The sequence below is a fragment of the Cucumis sativus genome, unplaced genomic scaffold (assembly GCF_000004075.3).
Source record: "Cucumis sativus cultivar 9930 unplaced genomic scaffold, Cucumber_9930_V3 scaffold132, whole genome shotgun sequence".
Lineage (NCBI taxonomy): Eukaryota > Viridiplantae > Streptophyta > Magnoliopsida > Cucurbitales > Cucurbitaceae > Cucumis > Cucumis sativus.
The window spans coordinates 58,857-81,475 of NW_022279534.1; the positions used below are offsets into that span (position 1 = coordinate 58,857).

The 22,619-nt window shown below is 42.9% G+C and overlaps 1 long non-coding RNA gene across 1 annotated transcript; it reads left to right on the forward strand.

Annotated features, from left to right (window-relative positions):
- The first annotated feature begins 9,616 nt into the window (after positions 1-9,616).
- On the forward strand, positions 9,617-10,745 carry LOC116405635. The gene is made up of 3 exons (XR_004218728.1): positions 9,617-9,860; positions 9,953-10,025; positions 10,209-10,745. It is a non-coding gene; the product is annotated as an uncharacterized LOC116405635 (long non-coding RNA).
- Positions 10,746-22,619: the final 11,874 nt, after the last annotated feature.

The following is a 22,619-nucleotide window of genomic DNA, read 5'->3' on the forward strand; positions in this document are numbered from 1 at the left end:
TTACAGAAGCATCGCAGATAAGTTTCGAGACATCTATTTACCCTTTCTGTCTGCCCATCAGTTTGTGGGTGAAACGCGGTACTCCTCTTTAGAATAGTTCCCATGGTTGCAAACAGTTCCTTCCAAAAATTACTAGAAAGATTTTATCCCGATCTGTGATAATCGACTTAGGAATGCCGTGCTTGCTTACTATTCTGTCGATGAATATGGAAGCAACTTGCTTGGCTGAAAACGGATGTCTCAATGATATAAAGTAAGAATACTTACTCAGCCGATCAACTACCACCATGATCACATTAACCCCTCCAGCTAGTGGCAACCCCTCAATAAAGTCCATGGTCCAATCTTCTAAGATTCTGTCAGGAATTGGAATTGGTTGAAGTACCCCAGCTGGTTTGGTTGCTTCGTATTTGTTTCTCTGGCAGATCTCGCATTGTTCCACATATTTCTTTATTTCAGCCTTCATACCCCTCCAATATAGTTCTCCACTGATCCTCTTGTAAGTTCTTAAAAATCCAGAATGTCCCCCGAGGATAGAATCGTGGAAAGTATGTAGGATCTTGGGTATAAGTGTAGAAGTTTGAGATACTACCATTCTCCCCTTATAGAGCAATCTTCCTTTTTCCACTTGAAACTTGCTTCCTTCTTCTGCATTTTTCTTCAGATTTTCCATAATTTTCTTAAGTTCAGCATCATTCTCAACTTCCTGCTCGATTAGTTTCACATCAATGATTCCAGTAGTTGTCAAGCTGTGCAGCTCCACCGGTTGCTCCATTCTAGATAGGGCGTCCGCTGCCTTGTTCTGATGTCCGGGTTGATATAAAATCTCGAAATCATATCCAAGGAGCTTTGTCAACCATTTCTGGAATTGGGGCTGTACCTCTCTCTGTTCAAGCAAGAATTTAAGAGCCTTTTGATCTGAAAGTATGGTGAACTTCCTGCCCAGCAAATAATGCCTCCATTTTTGAACTGATAGAACTACAGCCATCAACTCTCTTTCATAGATGGATTTGTTTTGAGCCCTTGTGGATAACTTCTGACTGAAAAAGGCAATCGGGTGGCCATTTTGAGAGATCACCGCTCCTAACCCTACGCCAGATGCATCAGTTTCGATAATAAAGGGAATGTTCCAATCTGGTAATGCCAACACTGGTAGAGTAGTCATTGCTAGCTTCAAATTTTCGAAGGCAGTATTTGCTTCTTCATTCCACTTAAAAGCATTCTTCTGTAATAACTTGGTTAGCGGTGCAGCGATCTCTCCATAACCCTTGACAAACCTCCTATAATATCCTGTCAGTCCTAAGAAGCCCCGCAGACCAGATATATTCGTTGGTGGTGGCCAATTAATCATCTTCTTGATCTTATCCTCATCTGCCTCAACTCCTCTTTTGGATATCATATGTCCCAAGTACTGTATTTGAGAATGGGCTATAACGCATTTTTTTTGTTAGCAAACAGCTGGTTATACTTCAAAACATTGAATACCATGCCCAAATGCTTTGCGTGTTCATCTATATCCGCACTATAAACCAGTATATCATCAAAGAACACCAAAACACAGCGCCGAAGGAAAGGTTTAAATACCTGGTTCATCAAAGATTGGAAGGTTGCCAGAGCATTCGTGAGACCAAACGGCATTACTAGAAACTCATAGTGCCCTTCATGTGTGCGGAACACAGTTTTCTCCACATCTTCCTCTTTCATTCTAATCTGGTGATAACCAGATTTCAGATCTAATTTCGAGAAAACCGTTGCCCTATTCAGCTCATCTAATAATTCCTCTATCACAGGAATTGGGAACTTATCCGATACTGTCGCCTGATTTAACTTGCGGTAATCGACACAAAATCTCCATCCACCATCTTTTTAATTCACTAACAACACCGGGCTGGAGTAAGGGCTATGACTAGGGCGAATAACCCCTGCTTGAAGCATCTCGACCACCAGTTTTTCTATTTCTTCTTTCTGCACATGACCGTATTTGTAAGGTCTTACGTTGATAGGTTTATGGTCAGGTAGGGTTAATATTCGGTGATCGATAGCTCTTTTTGGAGGTAATTTCTTCGGTGTCTCAAATATCTCCGCATAATACTTGAGCAGGGATCGGATCATAGATATTTCCTCCTCATCTCCTTTTAATCTTGTCCCCAGTTCATATTCATTCTCTACTTCCATCTCATAATTCTGGAATTCTAAGAGGAAGCCTTGATCTTCTATATGTAAGGATTCAACTTGCTTACTTCACTATTTCTCCCTTACAATGGCCAAAAGCAGAGGTAGCCCTCTGCTATCTTTATTTATATATAGCCAAAATGAGTACAGAAAAACATAAAGATTCAAGAAAAACAAGGAATAATAAAGACAAACCCAGCTTCCTCTAGGGAAAGACTGGATATTTCTCTAGGCTAAGCAGCCGCCAACTTCAGGATAAAAATAAAACCTACCTCCCCTAGACCTAAAAAACCTATTTATATTCCTTCTCTCATCTTTCTCTTATTTCTGTGCCTGGGCCCCACCTGCAGGATCTCCTCCTCTTTTTCCTTCCTCATTATTAATTTGTCCAGTAACTTTTCTGCCCCTCCTTTGATATGTATGAATAATTGGAGGTCTTACAATACCCCGGGGCTCCAAGTTCACCTTGTCCTCAAGGTGAAACTGAGGGAACTGCTGATTCAATAGGTAAACTGATTCCCACGTTGCTTCACTGTCTGGTAAGTTCTTCCATTTGATCAGCCACTCATTGCCTCCTAGCTCCTTGTTCCACCTTATTCCCAGCACGTTTTCCGGCCACAATTGTAGTTCAAAATCCTCAGTTAGTATAGGCTGTTGTTGCTGGAATACATGTTGTTTTCCCAACTTCAGTTCGTGAAAGACATTGTGAATGGCGGCCTCGGGCGGTAGTTGCAATCGATAAGCGACCTCTCCTATCTCTTCAATAACCTCATACGGCCCATAAAATTTTGGGGATAGCTTTTCACATTTCTTCCGAGCTAGTGATCTTTGTCGATAGGGTCGTAGTTTCAAATACACTTCATCCCCAATTTTGAATTTGAGCTCCCTGCGGTTTCGGTCTGCCATTTTCTTCATTCTATTTTGTGCTATGCATAGGTTTTCCTCCAGTGCATTGAGTGCTAAATCTCTCTCCTTCAACATGACTTCTACGTCATTGTTAGGAGATTGCTTCCATCCATATGACAGCAGTGGCGGGGGAGTTCTTCCAAAAACAGATTGGTAAGGAGTAGTTTTGGTGGATGCGTGGAAGGTTGTGTTATACCATAATTCCGCCCAAGGGATCAGTTTATCCCATTTCTTCGGTTGTTCATTGCAAAAGCATCTCAAATAGGTCTCTAGGCATCTGTTTACCCTCTCGGTTTGTCCATCGGTTTGGGGATGGAATGCCGTGCTTCTCTTCAAAATGGTGCCCATGGTAGTGAACAACTCCTTCCAGAAATTGCTAAGGAAGATCTTATCACGGTCGGTAATAATGGACTTGGGTATTCCATGTTTGCTGACCACTTTTTCCAAAAAAATTGAAGCCACTTGCTTGGCTGTGTACGGGTGTTTCAGAGGCAAGAAGTAGGAGTACTTACTTAGGCGGTCGACGACTACCATAATCACGTTGTAACCTCCTGCTATTGGCAGCCCTTCAATAAAATCCATGGTCCAATCCTCCAATATCTTGTCGGGGATAGGAATGGGTTGCAGAACTCCCGCAGGCTTAGTAGCTTCGAACTTATTACGTTGACAAGTGTCACATTCTTCTACATATCTCTTGATATCAGCCTTCATTCCTTTCCAAAATAGTTCCCCACTCATTCTTTTATAGGTTCTCAAGAATCCCGAGTGCCCTCCTAATATGGAATCATGGAACGTGTGTAGAAGACTCGGAATGAGGGAGGAATTTCGCGGCAGCACCATCCTTCCTTTATATAGCAGCCTGCCATTGTTCCACTGGTATTTCCCACCTTGATCCACCTCTCCCTTAAGTTCGGCAATAATTTTCTGAAGTTCTTGATCCATTTCAACTTCCTTCTCTATTATCTCTATATCAACTATGCCTGTGGTTGTCATTGTATTTAACTCCACCGAATGGTCCTTCCTTGAGAGAGCATCCGCCACCTTATTCTGCAGACCCGGCTGGTATAAGATCTCAAAGTCATACCCCAAAAGTTTTGTGAGCCACTTTTGGAATTGAGGCTGAACTTCCCTCTGTTCTAACAGAAATTTCAGAGCCTTCTGATCTGAAACAATTGTGAACTTTCTGCCCAGGAGATAATGTCTCCATTTTTGCACCGAAAGGACAACCGCCATCAATTCCCTTTCATAGATCGACTTACCCTGGGCTCTTGGGGACAGTTTCTGGCTGAAGAATGCGATGGGATGACCATCTTGTGATAAAACTGCACCTAAACCTACTCCTGAAGCATCAGTTTCGATTGTGAAGGGCTGAGACCAATCCGGCAATGCTAATACCGGTAAGGTTGTCATTGCTAGCTTCAGCTGGTCAAACGCTATTGTAGCTTCCTCATTCCAATAGAATGCATTTTTCTGAAGTAATTTGGTTAAGGGTGCAGCTATTTCTCCATAGCTTTTCACAAATCTTCTATAATACCCAGTCAGTCCAAGGAATCCCCTCAGCCCAGTTATGGTTTTTAGGGCTTAGGGCTTAGGGCTTTTAGGGCTTAGGGGTTTTGGCTTACGGCTTAGGGCTTGGGATTTTAGGGCTTAGGGCTTGGGCTTTGGCCTTTTAGGGCTTTTAGGACTTTTAGGGCTTTTACGGCGCTTAGGGCGCTTAGGGCTTTCAGGTTTTAGGGCTTAGGGCTTTTAGGGCTTACCGCTTAGGGCTTAGGGCTTTAGGCTTTTAGGGCGCTTGAGGGTTTTAGGGCGCTTAGGGCTTTTAGGGCTTATAGCTTTTAGGGTTTAGGGTTTTTAGGGCTTTTAGGGCGCTTAGGGCTTAGGGCTTGGGCTTTTATGGCTTGGGCTTTTAGGGTTTTAGGACTTGGGGATTTTAGGGCTTATGGCTTTAGTGTTTAGGGTTTAGGGTTTAGGGTTTAGGGCGCTTAGGACTTTTAGGGATTTTAGGGCTCTTAGGGCTTTTAGGTTTTAAGGCTTAGGGCTTTTAGGGATTATGGCTTAGTGCTTTTAGGGCTTATGGCTTTTAGGGCTTTTAGGGCTTAGGGATTTTAGGGCTTTTTGGGCTTATGGCTTAGTGCTTTTAGCGCTTTTAGGGCTTTTAGGGCTCTTAGGGCTTTTAGGTTTTAGGGCTTAGGGCTTTTAGGGCTTATGGCTTTAGGGTTTAGGGTTTAGGGCGCTTAGGGCTTTTAGGGATTTTAGGGCGCTTAGGGATTTTAGGTTTTAGGGCTTAGGGCTTTTAGGGATTATGACTTAGGGCTTAGCGCTTTTAGGGCTTAGGGCTTAGGGCTTAGGGCTTTAAGGGCTTTAAGGGTATTTAGGGATAAGGGATTTTAGGTCTTTTAGGGCATTTAGGGCTTTTGGGGCTTTTAGGGCTTTTAGGGCTTGGGCTTTTATGGCTTGGGCTTTTATGGCTTGGGCTTTGGGTTTTAGGGCTTAGGGATTTCAGGGCTTATGGTTTTTAGGGCTTAGGGCTTAGGGCTTTTAGGGCTTAGGGGTTTTGGCTTACGGCTTAGGGCTTGGGATTTTAGGGCTTAGGGCTTGGGCTTTGGCCTTTTAGGGCTTTTAGGACTTTTAGGGCTTTTACGGCGCTTAGGGCGCTTAGGGCTTTCAGGTTTTAGGGCTTAGGGCTTTTAGGGCTTACCGCTTAGGGCTTAGGGCTTTTAGGGCGCTTGAGGGTTTTAGGGCGCTTAGGGCTTTTAGGGCTTATAGCTTTTAGGGTTTAGGGTTTTTAGGGCTTTTAGGGCGCTTAGGGCTTAGGGCTTGGGCTTTTATGGCTTGGGCTTTTAGGGTTTTAGGGCTTGGGGATTTTAGGGCTTATGACTTTAGTGTTTAGGGTTTAGGGTTTAGGGTTTAGGGCGCTTAGGACTTTTAAAACTTTTAGGGATTTTATGGCTCTTAGGGCTTTTAGGTTTTAAGGCTTTGGGCTTTTAAGGATTATGGCTTAGTGCTTTTAGGGCTTATGGATTTTAGGGCTTTTAGGGCTTAGGGATTTTAGGGCTTTTTGGGCTTATGGCTTAGGGCTTTTAGCGCTTTTAGGGCTTTTAGGGCTCTTAGGGCTTTTTAGGTTTTAGGCTTAGGGCTTTTAGGGCTTATGGCTTTAGGGTTTAGGGTTTAGGGCGCTTAGGGCTTTTAGGGATTTTAGGGCGCTTAGGGATTTTAGGTTTTAGGGCTTAGGGCTTTTAGGGATTATGGCTTAGGGCTTAGCGCTTTTAGGGCTTAGGGCTTAGGGCTTAGGGCTTTAAGGGCTTTAAGGGTATTTAGGGATAAGGGATTTTAGGGCTTTTAGGGCATTTAGGGCATTTGGTGCTTTTAGGGCTTTTAGGGCTTAGGGCGTTTGGCTTAGGGCTTAGAGATTAGGGCTTGGGCTTTTAGGGCTCGGGCTTTGGGCTTTTAGGACTTTTAGTGCTCTTAGGGCTTTTTGGGCGCTTAGGGCTTATGACTTTTAAGGCTTAGGGCTTTGGGCTTTTAGGCTTTTAGGACTTTTAGGGCTTTTAGGGCGCTTATGGCTTTTAGCTTTTAGGGCTTAGGGCTTTTAGGGCTTTTAGGGCTTAGGGCTTAGGGCTTAGGCTTTTAGGGCTTTCAGGGCTTTGGGCGTTTAGGGCTTTTAGGGCTTTTAGGACGCTTAGGGCTTTTAGGTTGTAGGGCTTAGGGCTTTTAGGGCTTATGGCTTTTAGGGCTTAACGCTTAGGGCTTAGGGCTTTTACGACTTTTACGGCTTTTACGACTTTTAGGGCTTTTAGGGCTTAGGCCTTAGGGCTTAGGGCTTAGGGCTTAGGGTTTAGGATTTAGGGTTTAGGGCTTAGTTCTTGTGCTTTTATTGCCTAGGGCTTAGGGCTTGTAGGGCTTGGGCTTTTATGGCTTGGGCTTTGGGTTTTAGGGCTTAGGGATTTTAGGGCTTATGGTTTTTAGGGCTTAGGGCTTAGGGCTTTTAGGGCTTAGGGTTTTGGCTTAGCTTAGGGTTAGGGCTTGGGGGATTTTAGGGCTTAAGGGCTTGGGCTTTGGCCTTTTAGGGCTTTTAGGACTTTTAGGGCTTTTACGGCGCTTAGGGCTTTCAGGTTTTAGGGCTTAGGCTTTTAGGGCTTAGGGCTTTAGGCTTTTAGGGCGCTTGAGGGTTTTAAGGCGCTTAGGGCTTTTTAGGGCTTATAGCTTTTAGGGTTTTTTTTTAGGGCTTTTAGGGCGCTTAGGACTTTTAGGGATTTTAGGGCTCTTAGGGCTTTTAGGTTTTAAGGCTTATGGCTTTTAGGGATTATGGCTAAGTGCTTTTAGGGCTTAATGCTTTTAGGAGGACTTAGGGCTTTTAGGGCTTTTAGGGCTTTTAGGGCTTAGGGCTTTTGGTGCTTTTGGGGCTTTTAGGGCTTAGGGCCTTTGGCTTAGTGCTTAGGGATTATGGCTTGGGCTTTTAGGGCTCGGGCTTTGGGCTCTTAGGGCTTTTAGGGCGCTTAGGGCTTTTAGGTCTTTTAGGGATTAGGGTTTGGGCTTTTAGGCTTGTGCTTTGGGCTTTTGGATTTTAGGGTTTAGGGCTTGTGTTTTTAGGCTTGGCTTTGGGCTTTTAGGGCTTGGGCTTTGGGCTTTTAGGGCTTTTACAGCGTTTTAGGGCGCTTAGGACTTAGGGCTTAGGGCTTTTAGGGCTGAGGGCTTAAGGCTTAGGGCTTTTAGGGCTTAGGGCTCATTGAGGAACTAGATTTTATCTAATGAGTATAGGTAAAATGGTTTTTTATATTGGATTTGATCAATGCAATGAATTGTTTCATCATAAGACGATCCCTAATTAAATTGATGATCCCCATCCTAACGAAATGAATTTGATTCATACATGTACACACACGAACTGAACATAGATACATTCACCGAATCGTTGATAAAGCAATTCTACTTGGCGAGGAAAAATTTTCAATAACTTGTTGATCCTATCCCCAAATTTTAAAATTTATCGTTCTTGAATTTCTTGCTTAGTGTGAAATCGAAATATACCTAACCTAATCTTAACAATGAGTTAATCAATGACGTGAAAGTATGAGAAATGGAGTTTAATCCGTTTATAGCATATGACAGACCAATCACTTCCCGAAGGGTACTAGCCTTCGTATTATTTAAATAAAAAAAGAATATTTTTTTTGAATATTTATTATTTTTGTTTATTTTAGACGTTTCTTCTAATCACTACTAATCACTATTTTCATTTTATATTCTATAATAAGTAATATAACTATATATTCCAATTTGCAAATTTATGTATATTATTTTAAATTAAATAATAAATAAAAAGAAATTAAATAAATAAATAAATAATGCCAATTGAATTTTAAATAAAAGAATTTCTTCCCCTACTTCTTCTCTAACGGCTCTCTCTCTACTTTCTCGTCCTCTCCCCTTCTCTTATCTTCTTCGTCTTCCTCAAAATCGCGATTTCACGGCCATCTTCTTCTCCCGGTCCTAACAGCGCTGGATTTCTCAACTGTCGATCGAGTGACAATCATGCCTGCCTGCTTGACAAAGCCTTTTCGGTCTACCAATAAAGGAAAAACGATTGCTGGTGACACGAAGGCTGTGCTCGACGCTCTTTTTCCTATTCCACTGCGCGTCGTGGTTTTCCCTTGCTGCTTGTGTTGGATGACTACTATGGACGAAGAGCACAATTACTTCCAGTCTCTGGTCGATAAGTACCCAAGGAAGGTAAATTCCAGCTAAGAAAGTCGAGAGCTCCTTAGTTGATCACAAATCCTTCCAAATTCTTTGTTCGTAGACTAATTTGAAATCCTTCCAATATGGATCCATGCTGTCTTTTATATCCATAAGATACCAATTAGATTGTGTTAATTATTGTTTATAAGAAAATAAGTTCAATAGAAAAAAATATATATAGCAGAAGAAGCGCATGAATAAGAAAGAAACAATAAGGAACAATAATTACTTCCTCCAGCCCTTCGCCAGCATTGAGGGAACAGCATCACCAAACTTATCCTCAAAAATCAGTTTTCCAGACTTGATATTCCATAGACGAAATTTGCAGTCTTCTCCACCTAAAACCAGAATATATTTGGTGCAAGCTCATGTTACCAGGAACTCCGAGATTTCTGAATATAAAGAAATTGAGCATGCACTGAAATGAACTACCAGATGTGACAAACGTCTCGGTGGGATCAACTCCAAGCTGTACACGAGGTATGGAAAACATCTCCAATTTACAGCAAGTTAAAGAAAAAAAAAGAAGAGAAAAACAGCAGTTAAAAAAAACTGGGCATCTTGCTTCTTTCTTATTGAAAGTTTGGCCGTTTCTTTCAAGTCAAATTGACCACAAAATGCTCAAATGAGATTCTTCAATAGGAATATGTAAAAAAAATATAATATGTAAAAGAATTTTTGTGAAACGTGGGAGAGAAGCGGTAACATTATCCTTCAAAAAATTCAGGAGTAAATATTTATGTGAAAGGACATATTATTTGGCCATTTGACCTTATTTGTTATTGAATTATTTGGTTGGAAATGATAAACTACACATTATTGTTTGCTTCAGTTGTGATCTTGATTATGGGCTATTTGGTATTTTGCTTACAAACTGTATAGTTAATTATCTGTTAGCTTTTGTTTTCCTGTCACAGCTTTATGTTTATGTGGCTCATTGTAGCCGAAAGTTTTATTTATCAATCTTATTTTTCACAGCATAAATGAAACTGTGTTTGAAGAATCAGGTGCTGCTACATCATTCAAGGAAATTCGTCGTAGAGGTCCGTAAGTTTTTTCCTTTGGAGCTGTGATACTAACCTGTTTGAATAAAGGAATCTGACTTGGTCTTTTCCTCTTTAACATTATGGATTAGGTCTTTCTCTTTACCAGATTTCGTAGCTGAACTTTAAGAAGCAATCAAACCGGTGTTAACTTCTTATATAAAGGTTAGTGCTAACTGCTAAGCTTATTTCTAAGATGAAAGATGCTTTTATCCCCTCCCCAAAGAATATCATTATTATTTATGTTGTATTTCTGCTAACTAATTCTTGCATAGCATCTGGTTTGATAAATAAAGTAAAGTTTCTGACATCGAGGTTTTCAAGTTGGAATATATATTTATGTTTTAGGTAGATTCCCAAACTTTGAAGAAACGCTGCAGTACTGAGGTAATTGAACGTTGTAAGGCAGAGCATTGGGCTTACCGGAGCCAAGGTATCTTCTTCGATAACAAGTAAGGATAGTCCTGATACTACCTTTCTTTTGTTATTGAAATTTATTGTTCCTTTTGTTGGGGCTTGGTGGTTGTGCACCTATATTGATTTGTACTTCTGTTAATTAATTATAGTCATTCTCTCTTGTCTGAGTAATTATTGTCAACCATTTTGTTAACAAAGGCTTCCCATGGAAATTCAGTTTGTTGTGCTGCATGTCCACGATGATTTTCGTGATTTTAGTTTTAGATGCATAAAAAGGGCCTTTGCATCACGACATGAATGGCTACTTTTTAATATGAACGTACAATACCCCAAATGAATGCTGAAGTAAGTTTATTGATGTATGTAATTTACAACAATCTTTTTGAACTTTTTGGTAGGTTATGAATTACGAACTTGTATTGAATATTTGTTAGGTCGTTTTAATAATTCAAGTGATGCTTAGAAAATGCAACCGAGCTTAAACAATTCTGCACATTTTTCTAAAATTTTTAGTTTAACCTCTTTAATAAAATTCGAAGGAAATTCTTGTTTTCTTTTTGTAGGAATAAAGGAAAATGAAATATAACCAAACTTGGGATCTTTGCAAGCAAGCTTCCATGAAGAAACTAGGTTACAAGGGGAGGTCTTCTGTTCTCCTTTTTTTTTCTTTCCATCCGTAGAATCTTGCTTAAAATGCTTTGAGGACAATGCAAATTTTTAAGTGGGGGTGGGGTTGTAGCCTTGCACATTCCATGTCCTTTGGGAAATTTTCATTTTGCAAATTTTGCTAAAAATGTCAAAATTTAGAAACTTTTGCAATGCTCTATGCTTAGAATAAGTACCATGTCTACTTCACTTTTTAGCATAAAAAAGCATATATGCCTAACCCATGAGAACAGAGCTCGGATTTGTGATTGTATTTGTTATTTGAATATGTTACATATGTTGAAAATGCATATATTGATAGCTTAGAAATGAGTAGAACACTTGGTTCATTTTCTGAATATTGTGAATTATGTACATAATAATATGTGCGGTTGCCTTTTTTATCTCAATTTTAATCCCCTTTTTTGCCATCTCTACTGCCTTTTTTATATTAATTTTAAATCCCTCTTTTGGCCATACACATTTGTATAAGATTGTTTGAAAGCAAAATATGATTGTTAGGTCAAGTAGAAAGCAAAGTCGGCAAGTTCTTAGAGTTCTTCACCCAACATAACAGCCGATAAAAACAAAACAATACGACCAAGCTGCTTAGAGTTGCAAAACCGGACCCCCGCCTAGTGGGTCACTAGAGTTCTTCACCCAGCATGGCAGCCGGTAGAGAGGGAGAGAGAAAAAAAAGAGGGAGCCAAGCCAGCCGCTTAGGTCAAGTAAAATGCGCGCCGAGATCCCCCGGTTTCAGAATTTTCGTGGGGATCCTCTCCGCTTTTCTTGCCTAAGCAAAACCCGACCCGCCTAGTAGGTTCTTAGAGTTCTTCACCCATCATGGCAGCCGGTAGAGAGGGAGAAAAAAAAGAGGGAGCCAAGCCAGCCGCTTAGGTCAAGTAAAATGCGCGCCGAGATCCCCCGGTTTCAGAATTTTCGTGGGATCCTCTCCGCTTTTCTTGCCTAAGCAAAACCCGACCCGCCTAGTAGGTCTTAGAGTTTTCACCCAGCATGGCAGCCGGTAGAGAGGGTGAGAGAAAAAAAGAGGGAGCCAAGCAGCCGCTTAGGTCAAGTAAAATGCGCGCCGAGATCCCCCGGTTTCAGAATTTTCGTGGGGATCCTCTCCGCTTTTCTTGCCTAAGCAAAACCCGACCGCCTAGTAGGTCCTTAGAGTTTTCACCCAGCATGGCAGCCGGTAGAGAGGGAGAGAGAAAAAAAGAGGGAGCCAAGCAGCCGCTTAGGTCAAGTAAAATGCCGCCGAGATCCCCCGGTTTCAGAATTTTCGTGGGATCCTCTCCGCTTTTCTTGCCTAAGAAACCCGCCCGCCTAGTAGGTCTTAGAGTTCTTCACCCATCATGGCAGCCGGTAGAGAGGGGAGAGAAAAAAAGAGGGAGCCAAGCAGCCGCTTAGGTCAAGTAAAATGCCGAGATCCCCGGTTTCAGAATTTTCGTGGGATCCTCTCCGCTTTTCTTGCCTAAGCAAAACCCGACCCGCCTAGTAGGTCCTTAGAGTTTTCACCCAATGCAGCCGGTAGAGAGGGAGAGAAAAAAAAAGAGGGAGCCAAGCCAGCCGCTTAGGTCAAGTAAAATGCGCGCCGAGATCCCCGGTTTCAGAATTTTCGTGGGGATCCTCTCCGCTTTTCTTGCCTAAGCAAAACCCGACCCGCCTAGTAGGTCCTTAGAGTTTTCACCCAGCATGGCAGCCGGTAGAGAGGGAGAAAAAAAAAAGGGAGCCAAGCCAGCCGCTTAGGTCAAGTAAAATGCGCCCGAGATCCCCCGGTTTCAGAATTTTCGTGGGGATCCTCTCCGCTTTTCTTGCCTAAGCAAAACCCGACCGCCTAGTAGGTCCTTAGAGTTTTTCACCCAGCATGGCAGCCGGTAGAGAGGGAGAGAGAAAAAAAAGAGGGCAACCAAGCCAGCCGCTTAGGTCAAGTAAAATGCGCGCCGAGATCCCCCGGTTTCAGAATTTTCGGGGATCCTCTCCGCTTTTCTTGCCTAAGCAAAACCCGACCCGCCTAGTAGGTCCTTAGAGTTTTTCACCCAGCATGGCAGCCGGTAGAGAGGGGAGAGAAAAAAAAGAGGGAGCCAAGCCAGCCGCTTAGGTCAAGTAAAATGCGCGCCGAGATCCCCCGGTTTCAGAATTTTCGTGGGATCCTCTCCGCTTTTCTTGCCTAAGCAAAACCCGACCCGCCTAGTAGGTCCTTAGAGTTTTCACCCATCATGGCAGCCGGTAGAGAGGAGAGAAAAAAAAGAGGGAGCCAAGCCAGCCGCTTAGGTCAAGTAAAATGCGCGCCGAGATCCCCGGTTTCAGAATTTTCGTGGGGATCCTCTCCGCTTTTCTTGCCTAAGCAAAACCCGACCCGCCTAGTAGGTCCTTAGAGTTTTTCACCCAGCATGGCAGCCGGTAGAGAGGGAGAGAAAAAAAAAGAGGGAGCCAAGCCAGCCGCTTAGGTCAAGTAAAATGCGCGCCGAGATCCCCCGGTTTCAGAATTTTCGTGGGGATCCTCTCCGCTTTTCTTGCCTAAGCAAAACCCGACCCGCCTAGTAGGTCCTTAGAGTTTTTCACCCAGCATGGCAGCCGGTAGAGAGGGAGAGAAAAAAAAGAGGGAGCCAAGCCAGCGCTTAGGTCAAGTAAAATGCGCGCCGAGATCCCCGGTTTCAGAATTTTCGTGGGGATCCTCTCCGCTTTTCTTGCCTAAGCAAAACCCGACCCGCCTAGTAGGTCCTTAGAGTTTTCACCCAGCATGGCAGCCGGTGAGAGGGAGAGAGAAAAAAAGAGGGACCAAGCCAGCCGCTTAGGTCAAGTAAAATGCGCGCCGAGATCCCCCGGTTTCAGAATTTTCGTGGGATCCTCTCCGCTTTTCTTGCCTAAGCAAAACCCGACCCGCCTAGTAGGTCCTTAGAGTTTTCACCAGCATGGCAGCCGGTAGAGAGGGAGAGAGAAAAAAAAGAGGGAACCAAGCCAGCCGCTTAGGTCAAGTAAAATGCGCGCCGAGATCCCCGGTTTCAGAATTTTCGTGGGGATCCTCTCCGCTTTTCTTGCCTAAGCAAAACCCGACCCGCCTAGTAGGTCCTTAGAGTTTTTCACCCAGCATGGCAGCCGGTAGAGAGGAGAGAGAAAAAAAAGAGGGAGCCAAGCCAGCCGCTTAGGTCAAGTAAAATGCGCGCCGAGATCCCCCGGTTTCAGTATTTTCGTGGGGATCCTCTCCGCTTTCTTGCCTAAGCAAAACCCGACCCGCCTAGTAGGTCTTAGAGTTTTCACCCATCATGGCAGCCGGTAGAGAGGGAGAGAGAAAAAAAAGAGGGAGCCAAGCCAGCCGCTTAGGTCAAGTAAAATGCGGCCGAGATCCCCCGGTTTCAGAATTTTCGTGGGATCCTCTCCGCTTTTCTTGCCTAAGCAAAACCCGACCCGCCTAGTAGGTCCTTAGAGTTTTTCACCCAGCATGGCAGCCGGTAGAGAGGGAGAGAGAAAAAAAAGAGGGAGCCAAGCCAGCCGCTTAGGTCAAGTAAAATGCGCGCCGAGATCCCCCGGTTTCAGAATTTTCGTGGGGATCCTCTCCGCTTTTCTTGCCTAAGCAAAACCGACCCCGCCTAGTAGGTTCTTAGAGTTCTTCACCCATCATGGCAGCCGGTAGAGAGGGAAGAGAAAAAAAAGAGGGAGCCAAGCCAGCCGCTTAGGTCAAGTAAAATGCGTGCCGAGATCCCCCGGTTTCAGAATTTTCGTGGGGATCCTCTCCGCTTTTCTTGCCTAAGCAAAACCCGACCCGCCTAGTAGGTTCTTAGAGTTCTTCACCCATCATGGCAGCCGGTAGAGAGGGAGAGAAAAAAAAAGAGGGAGCCAAGCCAGCCGCTTAGGTCAAGTAAAATGCGCGCCGAGATCCCCGGTTTCAGAATTTTCGTGGGGATTCCTCTCCGCTTTTCTTGCCTAAGCAAAACCCGACCCGCCTAGTAGGTTCTTAGAGTTCTTCACTCAGCATGGCAGCCTGTAGAGAGGGAGAGAGAAAAAAAAGAGGGAGCCAAGCCAGCCGCTTAGGTCAAGTAAAATGCGTGCCGAGATCCCCCGGTTTCAGAGTTTTCGTGGGGATCCTCTCCGCTTTTCTTGCCTAAGCAAAACCCGACCCGCCTAGTAGGTCCTTTTAGTTCTTCACCTAGCACGGCAGCCGGTAGAGAGGGAGGGAGAAAAAAAAGAGGGAGTCAAGCCAGCTGCTTAGGTAAAGTAAAATGCGCGTCGAGATTGCCTGGTATCAGAGCTTGCATGGGCAACCTCTCCGCTTTGATGGAATTTGATGAAATGCTTATGTCGAAAGTAGGTATTTCTCTACAGAGTCCTAATGGTCATAGAAATTTATTATGTTTTGTATTTATTTTACTTTGTTGTCAAGAATCAACTTCTTTTCTGATTTGTATGTTTATGTATATGTTGCATCTCTGTCTTGTTATCATGTTGTATTTCATTGTACTCAATAGTCTGATTTGCATTTTTTATTTGTGTTAATAAGTGTTCGTGTAATTGCAATTTTGTTCTTGAAGATATTTTGCTTGAATCAAGTTAGTTCTCTCTATAAGGATCATTTTCTTGTAAGGTTATAACTTCTTGTCCAATTTTTCCAACTCACATTTCAACTTGTAACAGGTGAATCTCTTCAAATAAGAGCTTAAAAAGAAAAAACAATTGGAACCTTTAACCATAAAATCAAGGTACTGCATCTTATTTGCAATGAATTGCTATAATTTTGTAGAGACTCCACAAATAAAATACTAAATTACCCAAACAGTTGGCAAACAGAGACAACACTCTGTAGATCTTTATTTATATATAAATGCCAAAAGATACAGTAGAAGGAAATATAAAGAAAGCAATAAAGATGATAATATCATGTCAAACCTCCCCAGGAAAAGATAGTAGTCCTTCCTAGACCTAGCAGCCTCTACAGACCAAATGAAGACAAAAAGTTAACCTAGCCCCCAATCCCGATAAGGCCTTATTTATAGCTCTTTTCTCATTCTTCCCCGTGGGCCCCACTCTCATGTTCTTTTCCTAATATTCTCCCCTTTTCTGCTGCGTGAGCTTTTACGTTTTTACCCCTCCTTTTGTATGTATGGATAATAGGGGGCCTTACAATACCCCTCGGTTCCAGGTTCACCTTGTCCTCAAGGTGAAAGTCAGGGAATTGTTGGTTCATTTGGAAAACAGATTCCCAAGTTGTTTCACTGTCCCAGCCCTTTCCACTTAAGTAACCATTCATTTCCTCCCAATTCCCGATTCCAACGGACTCCCAACACTGTTTCCGGCCATAATTGTAACTCAAACTCTTCCGTTAGCCTAGGTTGCTGGTGTTGAACAGCTTGTTGACTACCCAGTTTCAGTTTTAACTGAGAAATATGGAACACATTGTGGATACTGGCTTCCGGCGGTAACATCAATCTGTACGCAACTGCTCCTATTTCTTCAGTAATTTTGTAGGGTCCGTAATATTTAGGTGCTAACTTTTCACACTTCTTCCGAGCCAAGGAGCGTTGCCGGTAAGGTCTCAATTTCAAGTAGACTTCATCTCCTACCTTAAATTTTAACTCTCTTCTATTTCGATCAGCCATTTTCTTCATCCTGTTCTAGGCTACACACAGGTGTTCTTTTAAGGCATTGATGGCTAAGTCACGTTCCTTCAGCAGCGTGTCAACCTCATTATTAGGAGTTTTCTTGTAACCATAGGATAACAGGGGAGGAGGCGGTCTGCGGTATACCGTCTGGAAAGGGGTCATTTTGGTGGATGCATGGAAGGTGGTATTATACCACAATTCTGCCCATGGAATCAGTCTATCCCATTTTTTTGGTTGTTCATTACAGAAGCATCGCAGATAAGTTTCGAGACATCTATTTACCCTTTCTGTCTGCCCATCAGTTTGTGGGTGAAACACGGTACTCCTCTTTAGAATAGTTCCCATGGTTGCAAACAGTTCCTTCCAAAAATTACTAAGAAAGATTTTATCCCGATCTGTGATAATCGACTTAGGAATGCCGTGCTTGCTTACTATTCTGTCGATGAATATGGAAGCAACTTGCTTGGCTGAAAACGGATGTCTCAATGATATAAAGTAAGAATACTTACTCAGCCGATCAACTACCACCATGATCACATTAACCCCTCCAGCTAGTGGCAACCCCTCAATAAAGTCCATGGTCCAATCTTCTAAGATTCTGTCAGGAATTGGAATTGGTTGAAGTACCCCAGCTGGTTTGGTTGCTTCGTATTTGTTTCTCTGGCAGATCTCGCATTGTTCCACATATTTCTTTATTTCAGCCTTCATACCCCTCCAATATAGTTCTCCACTGATCCTCTTGTAAGTTCTTAAAAATCCAGAATGTCCCCGAGGATAGAATCGTGGAAAGTATGTAGGATCTTGGGTATAAGTGTAGAAGTTTGAGATACTACCATTCTCCCCTTATAGAGCAATCTTCCTTTTTCCACTTGAAACTTGCTTCCTTCTTCTGCATTTTTCTTCAGATTTTCCATAATTTTCTTAAGTTCAGCATCATTCTCAACTTCCTGCTCGATTAGTTTCACATCAATGATTCCAGTAGTTGTCAAGCTGTGCAGCTCCACCGGTTGCTCCATTCTAGATAGGGCGTCCGCTGCCTTGTTCTGATGTCCGGGTTGATATAAAATCTCGAAATCATATCCAAGGAGCTTTGTCAACCATTTCTGGAATTGGGGCTGTACCTCTCTCTGTCCAAGCAAGAATTTAAGAGCCTTTTGATCTGAAAGTATGGTGAACTTCCTGCCCAGCAAATAATGCCTCCATTTTTGAACTGATAGAACTACAGCCATCAACTCTCTTTCATAGATGGATTTGTTTTGAGCCCTTGTGGATAACTTCTGACTGAAAAAGGCAATCGGGTGGCCATTTTGAGAGATCACCGCTCCTAACCCTACGCCAGATGCATCAGTTTCGATAATAAAGGGAATGTTCCAATCTGGTAATGCCAACACTGGTAGAGTAGTCATTGCTAGCTTCAAATTTTCGAAGGCAGTATTTGCTTCTTCATTCCACTTAAAAGCATTCTTCTGTAATAACTTGGTTAGCGGTGCAGCGATCTCTCCATAACCCTTGACAAACCTCCTATAATATCCTGTCAGTCCTAAGAAGCCCCGCAGACCAGATATATTCGTTGGTGGTGGCCAATTAATCATCTTCTTGATCTTATCCTCATCTGCCTCAACTCCTCTTTTGGATATCATATGTCCCAAGTACTGTATTTGAGAATGGGCTATAACGCATTTTTTTTTGTTAGCAAACAGCTGGTTATACTTCAAAACATTGAATACCATGCCCAAATGCTTTGCGTGTTCATCTATATCCGCACTATAAACCAGTATATCATCAAAGAACACCAAAACACAGCGCCGAAGGAAAGGTTTAAATACCTGGTTCATCAAAGATTGGAAGGTTGCCAGAGCATTCGTGAGACCAAACGGCATTACTAGAAACTCATAGTGCCCTTCATGTGTGCGGAACACAGTTTTCTCCACATCTTCCTCTTTCATTCTAATCTGGTGATAACCAGATTTCAGATCTAATTTCGAGAAAACCGTTGCCCTATTCAGCTCATCTAATAATTCCTCTATCACAGGAATTGGGAACTTATCCGATACTGTCGCCTGATTTAACTTGCGGTAATCGACACAAAATCTCCATCCACCATCTTTTTTCTTCACTAACAACACCGGGCTGGAGTAAGGGCTATGACTAGGGCGAATAACCCCTGCTTGAAGCATCTCGACCACCAGTTTTTCTATTTCTTCTTTCTGCACATGACCGTATTTGTAAGGTCTTACGTTGATAGGTTTATGGTCAGGTAGGGTTAATATTCGGTGATCATAGCTCTTTTTGGAGGTAATTTCTTCGGTGTCTCAAATATCTCCGCATAATACTTGAGCAGGGATCGGATCATAGATATTTCCTCCTCATCTCCTTTTAATCTTGTCCCCAGTTCATATTCATTCTCTACTTCCATCTCATAATTCTGGAATTCTAAGAGGAAGCCTTGATCTTCTATATGTAAGGATTCAACTTGCTTACTTCACTATTTCTCCCTTACAATGGCCAAAAGCAGAGGTAGCCCTCTGCTATCTTTATTTATATATAGCCAAAATGAGTACAGAAAAACATAAAGATTCAAGAAAAACAAGGAATAATAAAGACAAACCCAGCTTCCTCTAGGGAAAGACTGGATATTCATCTAGGCTAAGCAGCCGCCAACTTCAGGATAAAAATAAAACCTACCTCCCCTAGACCTAAAAAACCTATTTATATTCCTTCTCTCATCTTTCTCTTATTTCTGTGCCTGGGCCCCACCTGCAGGATCTCCTCCTCTTTTTCCTTCCTCATTATTAATTTGTCCAGTAACTTTTCTGCCCCTCCTTTGATATGTATGAATAATTGGAGGTCTTACAATACCCCGGGGCTCCAAGTTCACCTTGTCCTCAAGGTGAAACTGAGGGAACTGCTGATTCAATAGGTAAACTGATTCCCACGTTGCTTCACTGTCTGGTAAGTTCTTCCATTTGATCAGCCACTCATTGCCTCCTAGCTCCTTGTTCCACCTTATTCCCAGCACGTTTTCCGGCCACAATTGTAGTTCAAAATCCTCAGTTAGTATAGGCTGTTGTTGCTGGAATACATGTTGTTTTCCCAACTTCAGTTTCAGTTGAGACACGTGAAAGACATTGTGAATGGCGGCCTCGGGCGGTAGTTGCAATCGATAAGCGACCTCTCCTATCTCTTCAATAACCTCATACGGCCCATAAAATTTTGGGGATAGCTTTTCACATTTCTTCCGAGCTAGTGATCTTTGTCGATAGGGTCGTAGTTTCAAATACACTTCATCCCCAATTTTGAATTTGAGCTCCCTGCGGTTTCGGTCTGCCATTTTCTTCATTCTATTTTGAGCTATGCATAGGTTTTCCTCCAGTGCATTGAGTGCTAAATCTCTCTCCTTCAACATGACTTCTACGTCATTGTTAGGAGATTGCTTCCATCCATATGACAGCAGTGGCGGGGGAGTTCTTCCAAAAACAGATTGGTAAGGAGTAGTTTTGGTGGATGCGTGGAAGGTTGTGTTATACCATAATTCCGCCCAAGGGATCAGTTTATCCCATTTCTTCGGTTGTTCATTGCAAAAGCATCTCAAATAGGTCTCTAGGCATCTGTTTACCCTCTCGGTTTGTCCATCGGTTTGGGGATGGAATGCCGTGCTTCTCTTCAAAATGGTGCCCATGGTAGTGAACAACTCCTTCCAGAAATTGCTAAGGAAGATCTTATCACGGTCGGTAATAATGGACTTGGGTATTCCATGTTTGCTGACCACTTTTTCCAAAAAAATTGAAGCCACTTGCTTGGCTGTGTACGGGTGTTTCAGAGGCAAGAAGTAGGAGTACTTACTTAGGCGGTCGACGACTACCATAATCACGTTGTAACCTCCTGCTATTGGCAGCCCTTCAATAAAATCCATGGTCCAATCCTCCAATATCTTGTCGGGGATAGGAATGGGTTGCAGAACTCCCGCAGGCTTAGTAGCTTCGAACTTATTACGTTGACAAGTGTCACATTCTTCTACATATCTCTTGATATCAGCCTTCATTCCTTTCCAAAATAGTTCCCCACTCATTCTTTTATAGGTTCTCAAGAATCCCGAGTGCCCTCCTAATATGGAATCATGGAACGTGTGTAGAAGACTCGGAATGAGGGAGGAATTTCGGCAGCACCATCCTTCCTTTATATAGCAGCCTGCCATTGTTCCACTGGTATTTCCCACCTTGATCCACCTCTCCCTTAAGTTCGGCAATAATTTTCTGAAGTTCTTGATCCATTTCAACTTCCTTCTCTATTATCTCTATATCAACTATGCCTGTGGTTGTCATTGTATTTAACTCCACCGAATGGTCCTTCCTTGAGAGAGCATCCGCCACCTTATTCTGCAGACCCGGCTGGTATAAGATCTCAAAGTCATACCCCAAAAGTTTTGTGAGCCACTTTTGGAATTGAGGCTGAACTTCCCTCTGTTCTAACAGAAATTTCAGAGCCTTCTGATCTGAAACAATTGTGAACTTTCTGCCCAGGAGATAATGTCTCCATTTTTGCACCGAAAGGACAACCGCCATCAATTCCCTTTCATAGATCGACTTACCCTGGGCCCTTGGGGACAGTTTCTGGCTGAAGAATGCGATGGGATGACCATCTTGTGATAAAACTGCACCTAAACCTACTCCTGAAGCATCAGTTTCGATTGTGAAGGGCTGAGACCAATCCGGCAATGCTAATACCGGTAAGGTTGTCATTGCTAGCTTCAGCTGGTCAAACGCTATTGTAGCTTCCTCATTCCAATGGAATGCATTTTTCTGAAGTAATTTGGTTAAGGGTGCAGCTATTTCTCCATAGCTTTTCACAAATCTTCTATAATACCCAGTCAGTCCAAGGAATCCCCTCAGCCCAGTTATATCTTTCGGCCGTGGCCAATTTACCATACTGCGAATCTTGTCCTCATCAGCCTCCACTCCTCTGCTGGAAATCAGATGACCCAAATATTGAACTTGGGAATGAGCAATGACACATTTAGACCTATTTGCAAACAATTCATGGTCCCTCAAGATAGCAAAAACCATTCCTAAATGTTTCATGTGTTCATCTATGTCCACACTATAAACTAGAATGTCATAAAAAAAAACCAGGACACACCTTCGAAGGAATGGTTTGAACACCTCGTTCATGAGAGATTGGAAGGTGGCAGGAGCATTCGTAAGGCCGAAAGGCATCACCAAGAACTCATAATGTCCTTCATGCGTGTGGAAAGCTGTTTTCTCCACATCTTCCTCCCTCATCCTAATCTGGTGGTATCCAGATTTAAGGTCTAACTTTGAGAAAGCTGTCGCACCATGAAGTTCATCTAAGAGTTCTTCGATCACGGGAATTGGAAATTTATCAGCCACCGTTACTTGATTGAGTTTCCTGTAATCTACACAAAATCTCCACCCTCCATCTTTATTCTTCACTAAGAGGACCGGGCTCGAATATGGGCTGCGGCTTGGACGAATCACCCCAGCTTGTAACATTTCTAACACCAATTTTTCAATCTCTTCCTTTTGTACATGGCCATACTTATATGGTCTTACATTAATTGGTTTCTGATCGGCCACGGTCAGAATGCGATGGTCTATGGCTCTCCTTGGCGGTAAACCCGTGGGCAACCTAAAGACATCTGCATATTGCTCGAGCAATCGCTGAACCATGGGTAATCCTTCTTCCCTTCCCTTCAATTCAGCTTCTGTTTCCGATTCTCCTTCATAGTTTACTTCATAGTTTTGGAATTCCAAGAGGAATCCTTGGTCCCCGGATTGCCACGTTTTCTCTAAGGTTCTCAATGAACATTCTGACTTCGTTAGAGAAGGGTCACCTTTTAGGATTATTCTTCTACCCTTCATCCAAAACGTCATGGTTAGGGATGGCCAGTGAACCTTCATGGTTCCTGTCGAATCTAGCCATTGCATCCCAAGCACCAAGTCTACCGTTCCTAACTCTACCGCTAGGAAATCTGCTACGATTGTTAACTCTTTTAACTTCACCTTCACCCTCTTGCAAATCCCACTTCCTTCACATTGGTTGTCATTCCCAATGGTAACTCCAAAACGAGTTCCCGGAT